Source organism: Musca vetustissima, unplaced genomic scaffold, assembly GCF_032173495.1.
Source record: "Musca vetustissima isolate MV318-11 ecotype Yass unplaced genomic scaffold, APGP_CSIRO_Mvet_v1 utg50132, whole genome shotgun sequence".
NCBI classification, from domain to species: Eukaryota; Metazoa; Arthropoda; class Insecta; order Diptera; family Muscidae; genus Musca; species Musca vetustissima.
This window is the reverse complement of record NW_026887710.1, coordinates 12,470-31,089: the sequence shown is the minus strand read 5'-3', so window position 1 is coordinate 31,089 and position 18,620 is coordinate 12,470. Positions and strand designations below refer to the sequence as shown.

At 32.8% G+C, this 18,620-nt stretch overlaps 1 long non-coding RNA gene across 1 annotated transcript in view; it reads right to left on the bottom strand.

The window, feature by feature from the left end:
* The window catches only part of LOC133335403 (uncharacterized), a 38,522-nt gene that overhangs the window by 14,902 nt on the left and 5,000 nt on the right, over positions 1–18,620 (bottom strand). The window lies entirely within an intron of this gene.

The following is an 18,620-nucleotide window of genomic DNA, read 5'->3' as shown; positions in this document are numbered from 1 at the left end:
TTAAATTATCATTTTCCCTTTGAAAATTTCCGATTTTAATTTTGAAAGAAATTTTTTAAAATATTCTACCATTTTCCTTAATATGTCTAGTTTCTAAAACCGTTTTAATTTTGAAAATCTCTTCAAAAATAATTGAGCTATGATCTATTTTCCAAAAATAGTCAATAATTAATAATAGTCATACGCACTAATGGGCAAAAATTTAAAAATCGTATAAAACCTGTAAATTTGCTTATTTTCGATTGGGAAAAATATATTTTCTTAAGTAGAATATTTTCTTTACAAGCCGTGTCTTTTTTAGACCGCACATATTTTATCTGGTATTTCAGAAGCAAACAAGTTAAGCTCTTGCTCACAAGACATGGTAAGAATAAAGCCGACTTTATAAATTACCATTTTTCCTTTTAATTGATCACGGAAACATGGTGAAAAGATATTTTAAAATGCGTTACACATTTTCGCTAATGTGTCTAGTTTCTAAAACCGTTTTAATTTTGAAAATCCCTTCATAAATAATTGAGCTATGATCTAATTTCCAAAAATAGCCAATAATTAATAATAGTCATACGCACTAATGGGCAATAATTTCAAAATCGTATAAAACCTGTAAATTTGCTTTTTTTTCGATTGGGAAAAATATATTTTCGTAAATAGAATATTTTCTTTACATGGCGAGGAGTATTAAAATAATATTTTTCTAAGGTTCCACAAGGCGTGGAGTAATTAATGAAAATTGTTCTAAGGTTCCACAAGACGTGTAATATTTAAAGTAAATTTTTCTAAGGATCCACAAGGCGCGGATTTTTTGAAGTACATTTTTCTAAGCTTCTACAAGGCGTGGATTATTTAAAGTAAATTTTTCTAAGGACCAGAAAGGCGTGGATTATTTAAAGTAAATTTTTCTAAGGTTCCGCAAGGCGTGGAGTATTAAAAGTAAATTTTTCTAAGGACCACAAAGGCGTGGATTATTTAAAGTAAATTTTTCTAAGGTTCCGCAAGGCGTGGAGTATTAAAAGTAAATTTTTCTAAGGACCACAAAGGCGTGGATTATTTAAAGTAAATTTTTCTAAGGACCACAAAGGCGTGGATTATTTAAAGTAAATTTTTCTAAGGACCACAAAGGCGTGGATTATTTAAAGTATATTTTCCCAAGGTTCCACATGGTGTGAAGTAATAAAAGAATATTTTTCTAAGGCTCCAAATGGCGTGGATTATTTAAAGAACATTTCTCGAAGCTTCCACAAGGCGTGGATTATTTGAAGTATATTTTTGTAAGGTCCACCAAGGCGTGGATTATTTAAAGTACATTTTTCGAAGGTCCACCAAGGCGTGGAGTATTTAAAGAACATTTTTCGAAGCTTCCACAAGGCGTGGGTTATTTTAAGTAAATTTTTCTAAGGTTCCGCAAGGCGTGGAGTATTTAAAGTAAATTTTTCTAAGGGCTTCCACAAGGCGTGGAGTATTTAAAGTAAATTTTCCTAAGGTTCCACAAGGCGTGGAGTATTTAAAGTAAATTTTTCTAAGGTTTCACAAGGCGTGGAGTATTTAAAATAATTTTTTCTAAGGTTCCACAAGGCGTGGAGTATTTAAAGAACATTTTTCTAAGCTTCCACAAGGCGTGGATTATTTAAAGTACATTTTTCGATGCTTCCACAAGGCGTGGAGTATTTAAAGTAAATTTTTCTAAAGTTCCAAAAGGCGTGGAGTATTTAAAGAACATTTTTCGAAGCTTCCACAAGGCGTGGAGTATTTAAAGTAAATTTTTCTAAGGTTCCAAAAGGCGTGGATTATTTAAAGAACATTTTTCGAAGCTTCCAAAAGGCGTGGATTATTTAAAGAACATTTTTCGAAGCTTCCAAAAGGCGTGGAGTATTTAAAGTAAATTTTTCTAAGGTTCCACAAGGCGTGGAATATTTAAAGTACATTTTCTAAGGTTCCACAAGGCGTGGAGTATTTAAAGAATATTTTCTCAAAGAATTGTTTTTCTAAGGACCACCCTAATACACACATGTGTATATCTAATTATTATACGTAATTGTTTTATTATTCATTCATAAATTATGAATGATCACAAAATGTATGGATACAAAAAATAAATACACACTCGTCTACTTTGGTGATTTCATTTCAATTTGTTGATGAGAATCGTATTCTAAAAAAAATACGAATATTCTGTAGTTGCAACTTGTGTGACCCAAGTATGTCTATGAGAATCGGAATCAGAATAAAAATAAAATAAATAAAAACTAGTGACTATTGTGATGTCACAAAATGCATGTATGGAAAATAAATCATATTATAAAAATTAATGTAAGTAAAACGCATTATTTCACGTGATATTGAGGTGATTCGCAAACATTTCAATTTGCCAATATCTTTTTGTTGTAAACAGCCTTTGAAAGGTTTACTTTTTATGATTACAACGTGATTTTTTTTTTTGTATTTTATTTTCTTTTGTAATTTTTGTTACTAATAGAAAAGCTCATTGTTGTAGATTGCCTGGCTCTCATTTGTTGCGCTTTGTTGATTAATAACTTTCATTGTGAAAATGTTTTTTGTATTGAGTTGATGAAAAACCTACAACAGCAAGTAAATCAGAGCACACACAGCTATAGAAGAGTTAAACAATTTTGAAATTCCTTATTTGTTTTTTTCAAAACATAGTCATTAAATGTAATTAATGAGTATTTAAACTCCACACATTTACCGGCACACAAGTACGCACTACAACAATTTGTAATTATCGACTTTTTTGGTGGTGTAAGTTTTACAACGAAAATGCTATCGAAAAAAATAACAAACATTAATGAATCAGGATTGAATAATGGTTAGTAGGAATGTGTTACAGGGAATTTGAGTCAAAATATTTTGAAAAATTTAGGAAAAAATTTATTGATTAATTAATTTTTGAGTAATAACGATTTTTTTTAACAAAACCAGGTTCTTGTTCTTCCTCATATCGGGGATTTTCTGAAAATTGCATTTTATACCATTTAAATTGGTAGTGGAGATTTCATATGATATTTATCAATATTTTCTCAGGTTTAATTAGTACCCTTCCACACTCGATACTCGCGTCTATTCAAATTCTAACATAATTCACAAAGCAGTATTTTTACGGAAGTTATGAAATTCACGAAATTTGTGTGAAATTATCATGGATGTATTCGTTAAAGATCTTCCAGCATTTGTCTACATACTTCCTTAATGTGTCTAGTTTCCAAAACTGTTTTAATATTGAAAATTGCTTCATAAATACAGAAGCTATAATTTATTTTCCAAAAATAGTCAATAATTAATAATAGTCATACGCACTAATGGTCAAAAATTAAAAATCGCATAAAAACTGTGAATTTTGCATAAACATGCGTGGGAAACGATTATATTTTCGAAGCAGTAGAATATTTTCTTTGAAATCTTCACAATCTAATTCGTTTTAGATAATATTAACCGGATGAAAATCGCATGGATATCAAATTAAAGTAGACGTCATAGGGCATAGGGATAGGGATACTTGGTATTGGAAATGATCCATATCAGCCTACGTTTTGGTATAGGTCCAATACAATGGTATAGCCAAATATTGGGATATTTAAGAGGTTGGATATCACAGAACATAATATTCGGAATCAATCTTCACAATGGAGGCGTGGATTTATTAAAGAATATTTTTCAAGGGCCAACTGAGGCGTGGATTTATTAAAGAATATTTTTCAAGGGCCAACTGAGGCGTGGATTTATTAAAGAATATTTTTCAAGGGCCAACTGAGGCGTGGATTTATTAAAGAATATTTTTCAAGGGCCAACTGAGGCGTGGATTTATTAAAGAATATTTTTCAAGGGCCAACTGAGGCGTGGATTTATTAAAGAATATTTTTCAAGGGCCAACTGAGGCGTGGATTTATTAAAGAATATTTTTCAAGGGCCAACTGAGGCGTGGATTTATTAAAGAATATTTTTCAAGGGCCAACTGAGGCGTGGATTTATTAAAGAATATTTTTCAAGGGCCAACTGAGGCGTGGATTTATTAAAGAATATTTTTCAAGGGCCAACTGAGGCGTGGATTTATTAAAGAATATTTTTCAAGGGCCAACTGAGGCGTGGATTTATTAAAGAATATTTTTCAAGGGCCAACTGAGGCGTGGATTTATTAAAGAATATTTTTCAAGGGCCAACTGAGGCGTGGATTTATTAAAGAATATTTTTCAAGGGCCAACTGAGGCGTCACCGAATACAAGAAATATATTTATATATATAGAAAACATAGGTGATAATGTTAGTAAATAAAAGAGAAAAAATTCCATTTAAGTATGTTTGGTAGTTTTCCCTATTTTACCCAATGTTCTTCATTTTAGGTAGTTGCGATCAATGATGAAAATATTTTCCAGAAAATATTTTCCATTAAATTTCACTATAAGTCACCGAACATATGACATCGGTATTTTTAATATATATTCCGAATATATCTGTTCTATTTGAAATACAAAATAAAAACAAAATTTGTTGATTTTCTGATTTAGGTCTCTATTTGACTCACTTTGGTTCATTTTAGCAAGTTGCGATCAATGATGAAAATATTCTCCAATAAATTTCACTATAAGTCACCGAACACAAAAAATCGGTATTTAAATATATATCCCGAAAACATCGGTTCGAATTTGATATACATAATAAAAAGAAAATTTTCAAGGGAAATTTAATAGATTTTCTGAAATTATGACTTTTTGACCCACTGTGGTTCATTTTTGTGGGTTTTGATCAATGAGGAAAATATTCTACATCAAATTTTACCAGGAGTCACCGAACACAAGAAATCGGTATATATAATTTGTATCCCTAAAACACGAGTATCAATTTAGCCGCTGAAAAGTGTCAAATTTTAATAGTTTTTCAAATGTGTGCCTATTTAACCCACTGTGCTTCATTTTAGAGATATTTTGTCGATGAGGAATATGTTCCGGATAAAATTACACTATAAGTCACCGAACACAAAGTATCGGCATTCTTAATATATAGCCCGAAAATATCGGTTCGAAGTTGTTATACAACTTCTTCGAATTTCTGATTTAGGACTCTCTTTGACCGACTGTGGTTCATTGCAGTGGGTTGAGGTCAATGAAGTAAATATTCTACATCAATTTGCACCAGGGGTCTCCGAACACGATAAATCCTTACATATAATATATATCTATGAAATATCAGTACGAATTTAATAATATAAAATCGAAAAATGTTTTCATATAAGATTTGTATTTATTTCTGATTTGGGACTTTTTTGACCCACTGTGGTTCATTGCAGTGGGTTGTGGCCAATGAAGAAAATATTCTACATCAATTTGCACCAGGGGTCACCGAACACAAGAAATCGGTAACTGTAATATATATCCCGAAAACACTGGTGTTAATGTTGCTATAGAAAAGTGTCAAAATTCCGTAATTGTGAATTTAGAAGTTTTCCAAATATGGGCCTTTTTTACCCACTGTGCTACATTTCAGAGACATTTTGTCAATGAAGAAAATATTCTGAATAAAATGTCAATATAAACCATCGAACACAAGAAATCGGTATATTTAATATATATTCCGAAAATATCGATTCGAAGTTGATATACAAAATAAAAACAATTTTTTTAAGGAAAACTTCTACGATTTTGCTTAGGCCTCTCTTTGACCCACTGTAGTTCATTAAAATGGCTTGTGGTCAATCAAATTTCACTATGGGTCACCGAACACGATAAATCCATACACGATAAATATATATCTATCAAATATCCGTACGAATTTAATAATATAATATCGAAAAATTGGTTTCATATAAGCTTTGTAGTACTTTCCGATTTGGGACTTTTTTAACCCACTGTACTTTAGTTTTGAGGATTGTTGTCAATAAAGAAAAAAAATCTACATCAAATTTCACTATGGGTCACCGAACATGGGAATTCGGTATATATAATATATATCGCGAAAACACTGGCATCACTGGCCATAGAAAAGTTACAAAATTGCGTAAATGTGAATTGTGTAGGTTTCCACATTTGGGTCTATTTAACCCACTGTCCTTCATTTTAGAGACAATTTGCCAATGAAGAAAATATTCGGCATAAAATTTCACTGTAAGTATATCTATAATATATATATCCACAAAATATCGGTTCGAATCTGATATACCAAATAAAAACAATTTTTAAAGGAAGAATTAAAAAAATTGATTTGGACCTTTTTGACCCACTGTGGTTTAGAATTGAGGATTGTCGCCAACGAAGGAAATATTCTATATCAAATTTCACCAGGGGTCACCGAACAAATGAAATGGCTATATATAATATATATCTCGAAAACATTGGTATCAATTTTGCCATAGAAATGTGACAAGATTGGTTAAATGTGAATTTGGTAGTTTTCCAAATATGGACCTTTTTTGACCCACTGTCCTTCATTTTAGAGACAATTTGCCAATGAAGAAAATATTCTACATAAAATGTCACTATAAGTTACCGAACAAAAGAAATCGATATGTATTATATATATATCCACAAAATATCGATTCGAATTTTATATACTAAATAAAAACAATTTTTGAAAAAAAAAAAAATTGAAAGATTTTTTGATTTGGATCTTCTTGATCCACTTTTGAGGATTGTCGCCAATGAAGGAAATAATCTACATCAAATTTCACCATAATCAATATTTTCCTTTATTAATTGTTGTAAACACCACATTGAAAATGTTGTCATATAACATAACAGCCGCTCAATATTTTGCGGGTGAAATAAGCCATGATTTTTGTGCCTAAAATAAACAAATTTGAACCTTATGGGTAAATATTCAATCTGGAACGTTTTATCGATCAAGGGGAGATATTGTCCAAGCTCAGAATGTAGATCCACAGAAAGTTAGTATTCAGTGGTAGTTGTGTAGGTCTGATGCGTTTCTATATATATATATACATATATATATTTTTTAATTTTTTATAGTGTTTTTATTTTAAAATTTATTATTTTACTTTTATATTTTTATTTATTATTTTCTTTAATTTTGTTATTATTTTTTAAAATTTTGTTTATTAATATTTTTAATTTTGTACATATTTATTATTTTTGTATTTTTTTATTTAAAAATGGGAAACAACAATTATTAAATTATTTTCCAAAAAAAAAAAAATCCACACACTTTCAAAAGCATTTGACCATAACAAAAAATATTGTATTTTATATTTTATGTTGCTTTAATTTATAACAATGAAATAAATAAATAAAACTTCAAACAATTATTGCACGTCACTAAAAATGTGGATGAGCGCGAGCGAGCGAAATCATCAAAATAAAATAAAAAAAAATACAACAACAGCAACAAAAAAATGAAAACGCGGCAAAACACATTAATTGTAAAAACAGCCGGCCACCAAATAACAACAACAAAACTATAGAAAATTGTAACATTTCACAAAAACATCAATATAGTACAACTATAACGTGGAGTTGTAAAAAAAAACTTATAACAATCAAATACACAAAAAATTGACATAACTTCCGTTTCCGATACTGACAACAAACACAAGTAGTCAAACAATAAATTAGGTGAGCAAAAAAAAATACACCAAAAAATTAAAGCACTTTCATATATGTATGTAGCTATGTTATGTATGAAAATATGTAACACCTTTCACAGCTTAATTTAAAAAAAATAAATAAATTCCACATTTCAAAATTCATTCATAAATTTGTGAAGTTTTTTATGAATATTATGAAATTTTTTTTTTCATTTCAAATTCATTTCAAAATTTATTAATTCATAATTTTTTTTTTTTTTTTTTTTTGTATGCAAATCTTGGACACAATGAACAAAAAAACCAAGCCCACATTTTCTGTTGTTTCATTTTTATTTTTTAAATTTTATTTTAGTGGTTCTTATATATTTTTTTTTATTTTATTATTTTTTAATTTTTGGTTTTTTTTATTTTTTTTTTTTTTATTTTTTTTTCTTTTTTATTATTTTTTTCATTCATAATTTGTGAAATATATATGAATATATAACATATTTTTTCCATTATATTTTTAATTCATTTCAAATTTATTAATTCATCAAATTTTTGTATGCAAATCTCGGCACAAAGGGGGAAAAACAAGCCCGCATATTTTGTTGCTTTTTTTTCTATTTTATTTTTTTATTTTATTTTTTTTATTCCATTTTTTATTATGTTTTTGAATTCTATTTTAATTATTTTATTATTATTTTAATTCAATTTTTATACCCTTCACCACACTGTGGTACAAGGCATTATGTCTTTGTGTATATATTAGTAAAAGGCAAAAAGAATCGAGATAGACCCCTTGGTTCCTTTTGAGTTGATTTATGCATGTCCGTCTGTCCGTCCGCCCGTCCGTCCGTCCATGTATTTTTGTTTACAAAGTACAGGTAGCATTTATGATCCGATTTGGATGAAACTTGACACAGGTCACTAAATTGGCCCAAGGACGAACCCTATTGAAATTGGAGAAAATCGGTTCAGATTCAGATATAGCTCCCATATATATTTTCGTCCGATTTAATGTATATGGTGCACCAAAGTCCCGATTATATCTTTCGATTTACACGAAATTTGGCACAGCGTAATGAACTAGGTCTAGACTGATGTGTGTTAAGTTTCCTGAAAATCGGTTCAGATTTAGATAGAGCTCCCATATATATTTTCGTCCGATTTCATGTAAATGGTGCACCAAAGTCCCTATATATCTTTTGATTTGCACGAAATTTGGCACAGCGTAATGAATTAGTTCTAGAATGATGTGTATTAAGTTTCCTGAAAATCGGTTCAGCTTCAGATATAGCTCCCATATATATTTTCGTCCGATTTAAGGTAAATGGTGTACCAAAGTCCCTATATATCTTTCGATTTGCACGAAATTTGGCACAGCGTAATGAATTAGGTCTAGAATGATGTGTGTTAAGTTTCGTGAAAATCGGTTCAGATTTAGATATAGCTCCCATATATATTTTCGTCCGATTTCATGTAAATGGTGTACCAAAGTCCTTATATATCTTTCGATTTGCACGAAATTTGGTACAGCCTAATCATTTAGGTCTAGAATGATGTCTGCCAAGTTTCATGAAAATCGGTTCAGATTCAGATATAGCTCCCATATATATTTTCGTCCGATTTCATGTAAATGGTGTACCAAAGTCCCTATATATCTTTGGATTTGCACGAAATTAGGCACAGCGTAATGAACTAGGTCTAGAATGATGTGTGTTAAGTTTCGTGAAAATCGGTTCAGATTTAGATATAGCTCCCATATATATTTTCGTCCGATTTCATGTAAATGGTGCACCAAAGTCTCTATATATCTTTCGATTTGCACTAAATTTGGCACAGCGTAATGAACTAGGCCTAGAATGAGGTGAGTTAAGTTTCGTGAAAATCGGTTCAGTTTTAGATATAGCTCCCATATATATTTTCGTCCGATTTAATGTATATGGTGCACCAAAGTTCCTATATATCTTTCGATTTACACGAAATTTGGTTCAGGGTAATGAAGTAGGCCTGGAATGAGGTGTGTTAAGTTTCGTGAAAATCGGTTCAGATTTAGATATAGCTCCCATATATATTTTCGTCCGATTTAATGTATATGGTGCACCAAAGTCCCTATATATCATTCTATGTGCACGAAATTTGGCACAGCGTAATGAACTAGGTCTAGACTGATGTGTGTTAAGTTTCGTGAAAATCGGTTTAGATTTTGATATATCTCCCATATATATTTTCGTCCGATTTCATGTAAATGGTGCACCATAGTCCCTATATATCCTTCGATTTGCACGAAATTCGGTACAGCGTAATGAACAAGGTCTAGACTGATGTGTGTTAAGTTTCGTGAAAATCGGTTCAGATTTAGGTATAGCTCCCATATATATATATATATATATATATTTTCGTCCGATTTGCACGAAATTTGTTACAGCGTAATGAATTGCAGAAGGGATCCAATTTCATTTTACTGGTCCTTTAAAATGCGACGTCTGTTAGAATTCATCTGTTGAATATACCCATAGTGGTGAAGGGTATCATATAGTTGGCTCCGTCCGACTTTACTACTTTCTTTACTGGTTTTTTATGCAAATCTTGGTAACATTTTTTATATTTTTATTTTAGTTTTTTTTTTAATTTTTTTATTTTATTTATTTTTTTTAATTTTTTTATTCTATTTTAATTCTTTATTTTATCTTTTTATTTGTTTTATTATTTTTTTTATTTTTTAGTTTTTTTTTTTTTTTTTTTTTTGTTCACTTTATTTTTTTCGCTTCATTTTTGTTATTTTTTCCAATAGAGAAGCCTTATAAAATAGTTCATGATATGATAAAGTTGTTATTATGACAGTTCATGATTATTTAATAAAATTTCATAACTTTAATTTTTCCAACAGTAATCACAAAAAATATATATTTTTTTTTTTAATTTTTAGGTCACTTAAAAAAACTTTAAAAAATTATTTCTTAATTTTTTATTATTTATTTCAATGCATGTTTTTATTATTATTTTAAGACCACTTGTTGTTTACGTACTTTAACCTGTGATGCGAAATTTTGAAATCGTTGTTTAATGGGCCCGGCGGCACGGCACCCAAAACCGTTTGGAAATTGAAAAACAAAAAATGCAATAAAAATAATACACGAAAAAAAGTGTAATTGAAAAAAATTCGAATTTTTTATGTCCACGTTTTTTTTTTCTCTTTCTTCGACTTTGTCTATTAACTTGGCCCGATAGTTGTATAGAGGTGGCTGATAGTAGTTGTTGTGACTGGTAATCCCAAAATATTTCGTTGATTTGTTTTTTCTTTACTGTCCGCACACAACTCAATCAAGACAAACCGAAATCGAATCAAGCGTCCGTATCATTACTACGATACGTTCCAGCGGCGTAAACGTGTTTCACACAACTAAAGAGCAGAAGAAAATTGTTGGTGTGTGGAAGCCAAAAACAAAACAAAGAAATAAAAACAACATCGAAATTGAGCAGAATTGCCGGCAGTTAGCCAGTAAAACTATTTACCTAACTACCTGCCTACCCAAATAATTGTACACATCTCTGGCAGGCACACAAATACTTCTCACGCACACAGTTACTGTTTTTTGGGAGAGCATAAAGGAAAAATAGTTAAAAATGCCCATCTACACAATGAAAGAGAGAGGGAGTGAGTGTGAAAGAGAGAGCGAGAGTAGCCAACAATTCACTTCATCAAACATATGGTCTACACATTGTGTGAGAGAGAAGAGTGCAAGAGATGGGAGCTATTAAATATTAAAAAGAGGACCTATTACTACTTACAGGAGACCTTACAAGTAGCATACAGGTAAGGCCTTCTGAATGTGTTCGATATAAGTCCTCCAATTGTGTTAGAAAAGAGCACCAGAGATGGGAAATATTAAATCTTAAAAAGATGGTCTGACTTCTGGTGATCTCTACTATGGAGCAAATGACCTCTGATGACCTCTACTATGGAGGATATGACCTCTAAGGACCTCTACCATAGAGAAAATGACCTCTGATTACCTCTTCTATAGAGGACATGGCCTTTATTATAGAGTAAATGACCTCTAATATAGAGGAGATAATCTTTATTATGGAGTAAATTACCTCTACTATAGAGTAAATGACCTCTGATGACCTCTACCACAGAGAAAGTAACCTCTGATGACCTCTACTATGGAGTATATGACCTCTAAGGACCTCTATTATAGAGAAAATTACCTCTGATTACCTCTTCTATAGAGGACATGGCCTCTATTATAGAGTAAATGACCTCTGATGACCTCTAATATAGAGGAGATAATCTTTATTATAGAGTAAATGGCCTCTACTATGGAGGATGTGACCTCTAAGGACCTCAATTATAGAGAAAATGACCTCTGGTGACCTCTACTACTATGGAGGATATGACCTCTAAGCACCTCAATTATAGAAAATGACCTCTGATGACCTCTTCTATAGAGTAAATGACCTCTAATATAGAGGAGATAATCTTTACTATAAAGTAAATGACCTCTACTATAGAGTAAATGACCTCTAATGTCCATTAGATGACCTCTGACAACCTCAACTATAAACCTCTGATGACCTCTATTGTTAATTAGATCAGATCCTCTACTATAAAGAAGATAATCTATTGTGTCTCTAGCGTATATATCATATATATCAGATGACATCTTATAGGCCTTTTAAATCAGATCCAAAGAAGGCCTTCCGAAGGTCTGCTAAAGAAGTCCATCTATTCTATAAGGGAACCATCCAAAGGCTTCCTTTTCTATAAAATAACTTCCAGAATATTTCATAAACGTAAAGGGTTTTTTTATTATTCAATACATTTATGATCATATATTATTTACGATCAGTTAATATTGACTAAAAAAATCCACAGCATACCTTTAGGCTGTCATTGAAAAACAAACTAATTTTCTACTATGTAAGAGAGAGAGGGAGGAGAGTGAGAGAGAGTGAAACAGTGTATGTGTCTCTCTTAGAAGAAAATCTCACGTTGCATTGCCCGACCTGACTGCACCTCTTTGTTTCTAATGACTTTTTTTCAAGCCACGAACAAAATACTTTAAATATTACCACGCTTCGTATTGTTGCCACGATAGAAGTAAGGTGGCGGGAAGAAAACTATTCTCCCCCCGAAGACAATGGCCAAAGCTAATTTAAATATTTTCCCATAATTATTGGAAGAGCATCAAAAAAGACGCAGAAGAAGAAGTAGAAAAACAAAATTCAACGAAGAAAAAAATTTCCCTACAAGACAAAGAAAATGCCTGGCAATGAAACTTGATTCCCAGGCAGTGGCAAGGGGGCCACATTAATGCCGATTTAATTACAATGGCCAGAAGTAGAAGAACATCGTGGAAACCATGGTTTGAAGGGTAAGAACAATAAAAACAACAACGAAGAGGAAGATTTATTGTCAAAGTAGGGGTTTAGGTTCTATTCCGCTCTACGTTGGCCTTGGGAAAAATCTGGTCAATTAAAAAAAACTATTTTTTCCAGGAGAAGAAATGAGAAGGAGACGGAGGGAGGGGTAAGCTAACATCAAAGGTCTTCATCAGCAGATAAGGCCCTCAGAAGTTTTTCCGTAAAAGAGAAGAAATGGCTTACGGATCACCTGTAGTCAGGTCAGCTATTGAAAATAAGACCTTTGGGCGGCATTCAATAGACTTCGGCCAGACCTTCAATAGGACCACATACAGAAATAAAAATATCTGATATAGTTCTAAGAATAGAGCCGCTTTATAAGAATTGTGGAACAGAAATAGTTCGAAGGTCTTTTAGAGAAGCGAGATCCGCAAAAGGTATTCTATAGAAAGACTTTCAAAAAGCAGAATAAAAGACGTCGAAAAGGCCTTCAAGAAGGGAAATGGTGTGGGAGACCTATATATAAAAGATGGGTTCTATCAAAAAGTCATTATGAAGAAGTTAGGATACCTTAGGCGGCCCAACAGAGGGAAGAATAAAAAAGTCTAAAAAGTGGAGAAGGCCACTTGTTCGGTTCTCTGTCGAAGAGACGAGTCTAGGAAGACCATCCGAAGACATTTCATAAAAGAAGGGTTCAAACTCAAGTCCTGCGGAATTTTTTTCTATAAAAGATAAGGCATTTAAAGAGCTCCTAAAGGAAGGAAGACTTCGGCGGGGAAGCTTGCAAAAATAATAAAAATGGGGAAAGTAAGCGGAAGGTGCAAGGTCTTCTGCAGAAGTTATTCAGTAAAAGAAATAGACGACCTCCAGATGGTCAGATATAGAAAATATAACCTTTACACGACCTTCTTAATAAAATTTCGAGCAGACCTTTAGCAGGGTGCTCTAAAGGAGAGAATAACTTTGGAACAAGTTTTAACAGCTTTGGAAGACCTAGAAAAAAATAATTTAAAGGTATTTATGGAAGTGAGGTCCTATGGAAGATCCCTAGAATAGTTCTTTTTCGAAAAAAATAAGACCTTCTAAAGAATAAAATTAATCCAAAAATATCGGGAAGGCCTTCATATTGGATCGATAGAAGAGAATAAACTTGGCAGGACCTTCTGACAGCCTTTTATAAAAAAAAGACCCCGTCGAAAGTCATTGAAAACGTCTAAAAGATCGGGAAAGTCACAAAATGGGTATTCTGTTGAAGGACGAGGTTCGGAAGACCATTCGAAAGCGTTTTTTAGAAGATAGGTCCTTCAGAAGTCCTTCTATAGAAGAGAATGCATTTAAAGAGTTTTCTAAAGAAGGGAAGTCGTCGGAAATGCTTTCCCGAAAGAAGGGGGTTCTAATAGCATAGATGACTTCTGTTGGCCTCTAGTATAAATCAAATGACCTCTACTATAAAGGAGTAAATGACCTCTAATATAGAGGAGATGACCTATGTTGGTGCCTACAATAAAGTAGATGACCTATTATAGGAGCTACTATAGAGTAAATTACCTCTGATGACCTGAAAAGTATAGAGGAAATGCTACTGCTATTGAGAAAATTACCTCTGATGGCCCCTGTTATAGAGAAATTGACTTCTGATAACCTCAACTATTGATGATATGTTGGCTTCTACATTAAAGTAGATGACCTATTATAGGAGATATTATAGAGTAAATGATCTCTGATGACCTCTACTACGGAGGAGATGACCTGTGATGACCTCTACTATAGAGTAAATAACCTCTGATGACCTCTACAATAGAGTAAATGGCCTCTGATGACCTCTACTATGGAGGATATGACCTCTGATGACCTCAATTATAGAGAGAAATACCTCTGATGACCTCTAATATAGAGGAGATAATCTTACTAAAGAATAAATGACCTCTAATGTTTATTATATGACCTCTAATAACCTCCACTATAGAGCAGATGACCTCTGCTGCCCTCTATTGTCAATTAGATCAGCTCTGATGTTCTCTATTATGAAGTAGATGACCTATTCTTGGCTCTACAATAATTTAGATGTCCACTTATAGCAGCTTCTATAGAGTAAATAACCTCTTATATATCAATTTTTAATAACCACATTATTAATCTCCTCATAGCATATACGCCAATGTCATAACAGAATTTTTTCTTCTTCATTCGCTTATCATCACAACTGTCCCATTGCTTAGCCAAAAAATATTTAGGCCAAGTTATTATTGAGGAATGTTTTGTTTTTGTGTTCTGTTCGGGCATAACATAAATATAAGCTCCAGAGATAATATCGGCACAAAAAACAAAAACAAACAGAACCACAACGTCACCATCCTCCTCATCTCTGTCGATGATATTGAAATGTTACAAATTTCAGTTCTGGTGACGCCGCTGTTACCAAGAATTTGGAACACAACAACCATTTAAACCATTTCTGTGCTTTAAGCCAACGCCTTACAGAACCACGATGACAACAACAACCCTAACATCAGTTGGTCATGTTGCCAAGAAATACGAAAATTTCTTTTGTGCAAAAAGAATAAAAACCCCAAAGAGTTATGCTTTTGAAAAATTAAAACTGGTTCTGGCTTTAGAAATTTTAGCCAGGCTAATAAAAAAACAACATTTCTTGGATGTCTTTTTCTCTGCGGTTTAAGCCATGAATCCGCATTATGACGAAGATGATTATGATGTTCAATGTTCATAATTACGATGAAGATGATTATCATTCTTGTTGGCCAAGAGATGAGGAATAATGACAGTTTTTTCTTCTTCTTCTGAAAGCCATATGCCGGAGATGGCAGTAAAGTGGTTAAATGTTGTTAACCACCATCAGCTACAACCACCATCGTTGGCTATGGCCAGCTTGTTGCTCATGATTTACTGCGCCTGCGTGAATGCGTCATGGCTAAGGAATTTCTGGCGAACCTGGTTTGCCTTTCTTCCCCTCTGTTTTTGAAAGCGAACCAAAGACATCATTCAGCTGGTGGTGTAGCCCCGGTACCCCCTCTTCTGAATATCTCTCGGCTTAAATTATTATGTTAAGGAAACAAAAAGTCAAACTGTCATGCAATTGAAATGTTTTTTTTTTTCTTTTTTGCCATAAAACCCGCTTCAACAAACTGTTGAATGCCACAAAACAAGTTTCCACTTTTTTTGTTGTTTGTGGTGGCAATTCTTTAAAGGTTTCCTTTTGCCATCAATTTTTTTGTCGCTGTAGTTGTTGTTGTAGTCTTTATTGTTGTAATGTTCGCTACCACTGTTGTGTCGTGTCAAATTCTTGTTTGTTACCATTTTTGCGGTTTTTTGTGAAAATGTAATTGTTGTTGCTGCCTCACATTGCCACATTGTGGCAAGCAGCCATTTATATCCACATCTCCATCAGAAGAAACCAGAAACATTTACTGATCTAGAATTTCAAAAAAATAGAAGTTGAAATTTAGCTGCAAAAGAGAGGCTGGCTCTTGTCGGGATGATTTTGAAATTTAGAGAAGCTGGAAGGTTTTCTACAGAAAGAGAGATTGTCGTCTCTATGAGAAGGCCGTCAGTAATTTATGTACAAAAAATAAGGCTTTATAGAAACTAGAAGACCTTTGTAGGGTCGCCAATGGAAGAGAAGGACTTTAAAGGGTCATCTAAGGAATAGGCGACTTTCAAAAGGGTTCTAGAAGATCTCTATAAAGGAAGACCTTTTGAAATTCTGTTATGAAAGAGAAGATCTCATAGAAAAGAAAAAAAATTACATTTTTCGAATCTAGAAGTCTTCTATAAAAACAGAGCTTGTCGTCTCTGTGAGAAGACCTTCAGCAGAGATTCTCTATATAGAAAGTAGGGTTTTTCGAATCTAGAAGGTCTTCTATAAAAACAGAGATTGTCGTCTCTATGAGAAGACCTTCAGCAGAGTTTTTCTATATAGAAAGTAGGGTTTCTAGAAGAGTTATAGAATAAAAAAAATTCAAAAAATGCAAGATAAGGACTTTAAATGGCCTTCTATGGGATATGCGACATTAATAGGGTTTTGGAAGATCTCCATAAGGGAAGACCTTTCGAAAGAGCAGGCTTCCTAGAAACTTAGAACCTCTGGATAATCAGCTATGAAATAGACACCCTTTGGAAGAGAAGTCTTTAGGAAGTCATTGATGAGGATACTGTAGAGAAGATGGAAAAGCGGTCTTATCGAAAAGACCTTAAGTAGTTGTTCTGTAAAAGAAAACGAGGTCTCATAGAGAATAAAAAAAAATGTAACAACGGATTTTGAATTTTTGAGGAACTGGAATGTCTTCTGTAGAAGTGAGATCCCATCGAAAGTTGTCTTTAGAGAAGACCTTCAGAAAATTTCATTTATAAAAATGAAGGCTTTGTAGAAAATAAAAGATCTCTGTATAAGAAAAGACCTTTGAAGGATCCTCTAAAGTATAGGTGACAGTAAAAAGCCCTATAGGAGAAGAGCTTCAGAAGTTTTGTTATAAATGAAAACGCCTCATAGCGACTGAGGCCTGATAACCTCGGGAAGGTCAGCTATAATATAGAAACACATTGGAAGGACTTCTAAAGAAGAGAAGACTTCGGAAAGGAATTCATGATGGAAAAGGGTCCTATCGAAACGAAGGTCATATAGAGAATACAAGAAAAATGCAATTAGCTGAAAGAATTAGTTCTATGGCGATCTACTGAAGGGAGAGATGTAGAAGACCTTCAAAAGACCTTCTAGTCTTCTAAAGGATAGAAAATTTGAAAAGGTTGTCTTGGGAGAATCTTCCATAGAAGAGGAAATTTTTTCTTAGAAGGGAAGGCATTGGAAGGTGTTCAGAACAATTTGTAAAGAAAATATCACCTATACAAGGCCTTCGATAAGAGGAAGGCCCTTGGTCTGGGAAGGGTCTTCTAAGGAATAAATTACGACATCTGAATGGGTTTCTATAAAAAAATATAGCCTTGGAACAGTGTTCTATAAAAGAAGACTTTCAGAAGTCCGGTAGTACAAAATGAAAAAACTAGCTGTTGCAAACATAAATTTACTGTGAAAAAAATTCATTTCGGGGGGGCCCGGGCCCCCAGGGCCGCCCCCCTGCTTACGTCCCTGCCTTATAGCGTATTCCAAAGAAAACGGAGTCTTTGGAAAGGAACCCTATAGAAGAGAATATAAAAAGGTGGTCCTATCGAAAATACCTTAAGAAGTTCTTCTATTTCAAAAAAAGGAGGTCTTATGTATTCTGAATTAGAAAAAATATAACTGAGCTGAGACTATCTACTGCAAGAAAAAAATAAAAAGAGGCCTTCAAAAATAACGGGAATAATAGAAACCCTTTGTGGTGTCCTATACGGAAAGAAAACTTTATGAAGGCATTCATGAGGTTACTCTATAAAAAGAGAAAATAGAAAATAGAGATTCTATCAAATAGAGACCTTAAGAAGGAGTTTAAATGAAATTTTTCAGAACTTTCAATGGGCTGGTAAATCAATACCAATGCTTGTTAAGGTTTGTAACTTTGCACATATATATTTGAAGATTTAAAAAAGAAGAAAAATAATTTACAACAAATTTTTGTTATTGCTTTGTTGTTGTTTTTTGTAATTAAAGAAAAGTCCTTATTTTTGATGGCGGGCATGATAACTCCTCACTGGAACATCGGAATCCGAAAATTTCAGCGGTGTTAGAAAGAGTACATGTCTGGCTCTCGTATGAACTAGGATTATT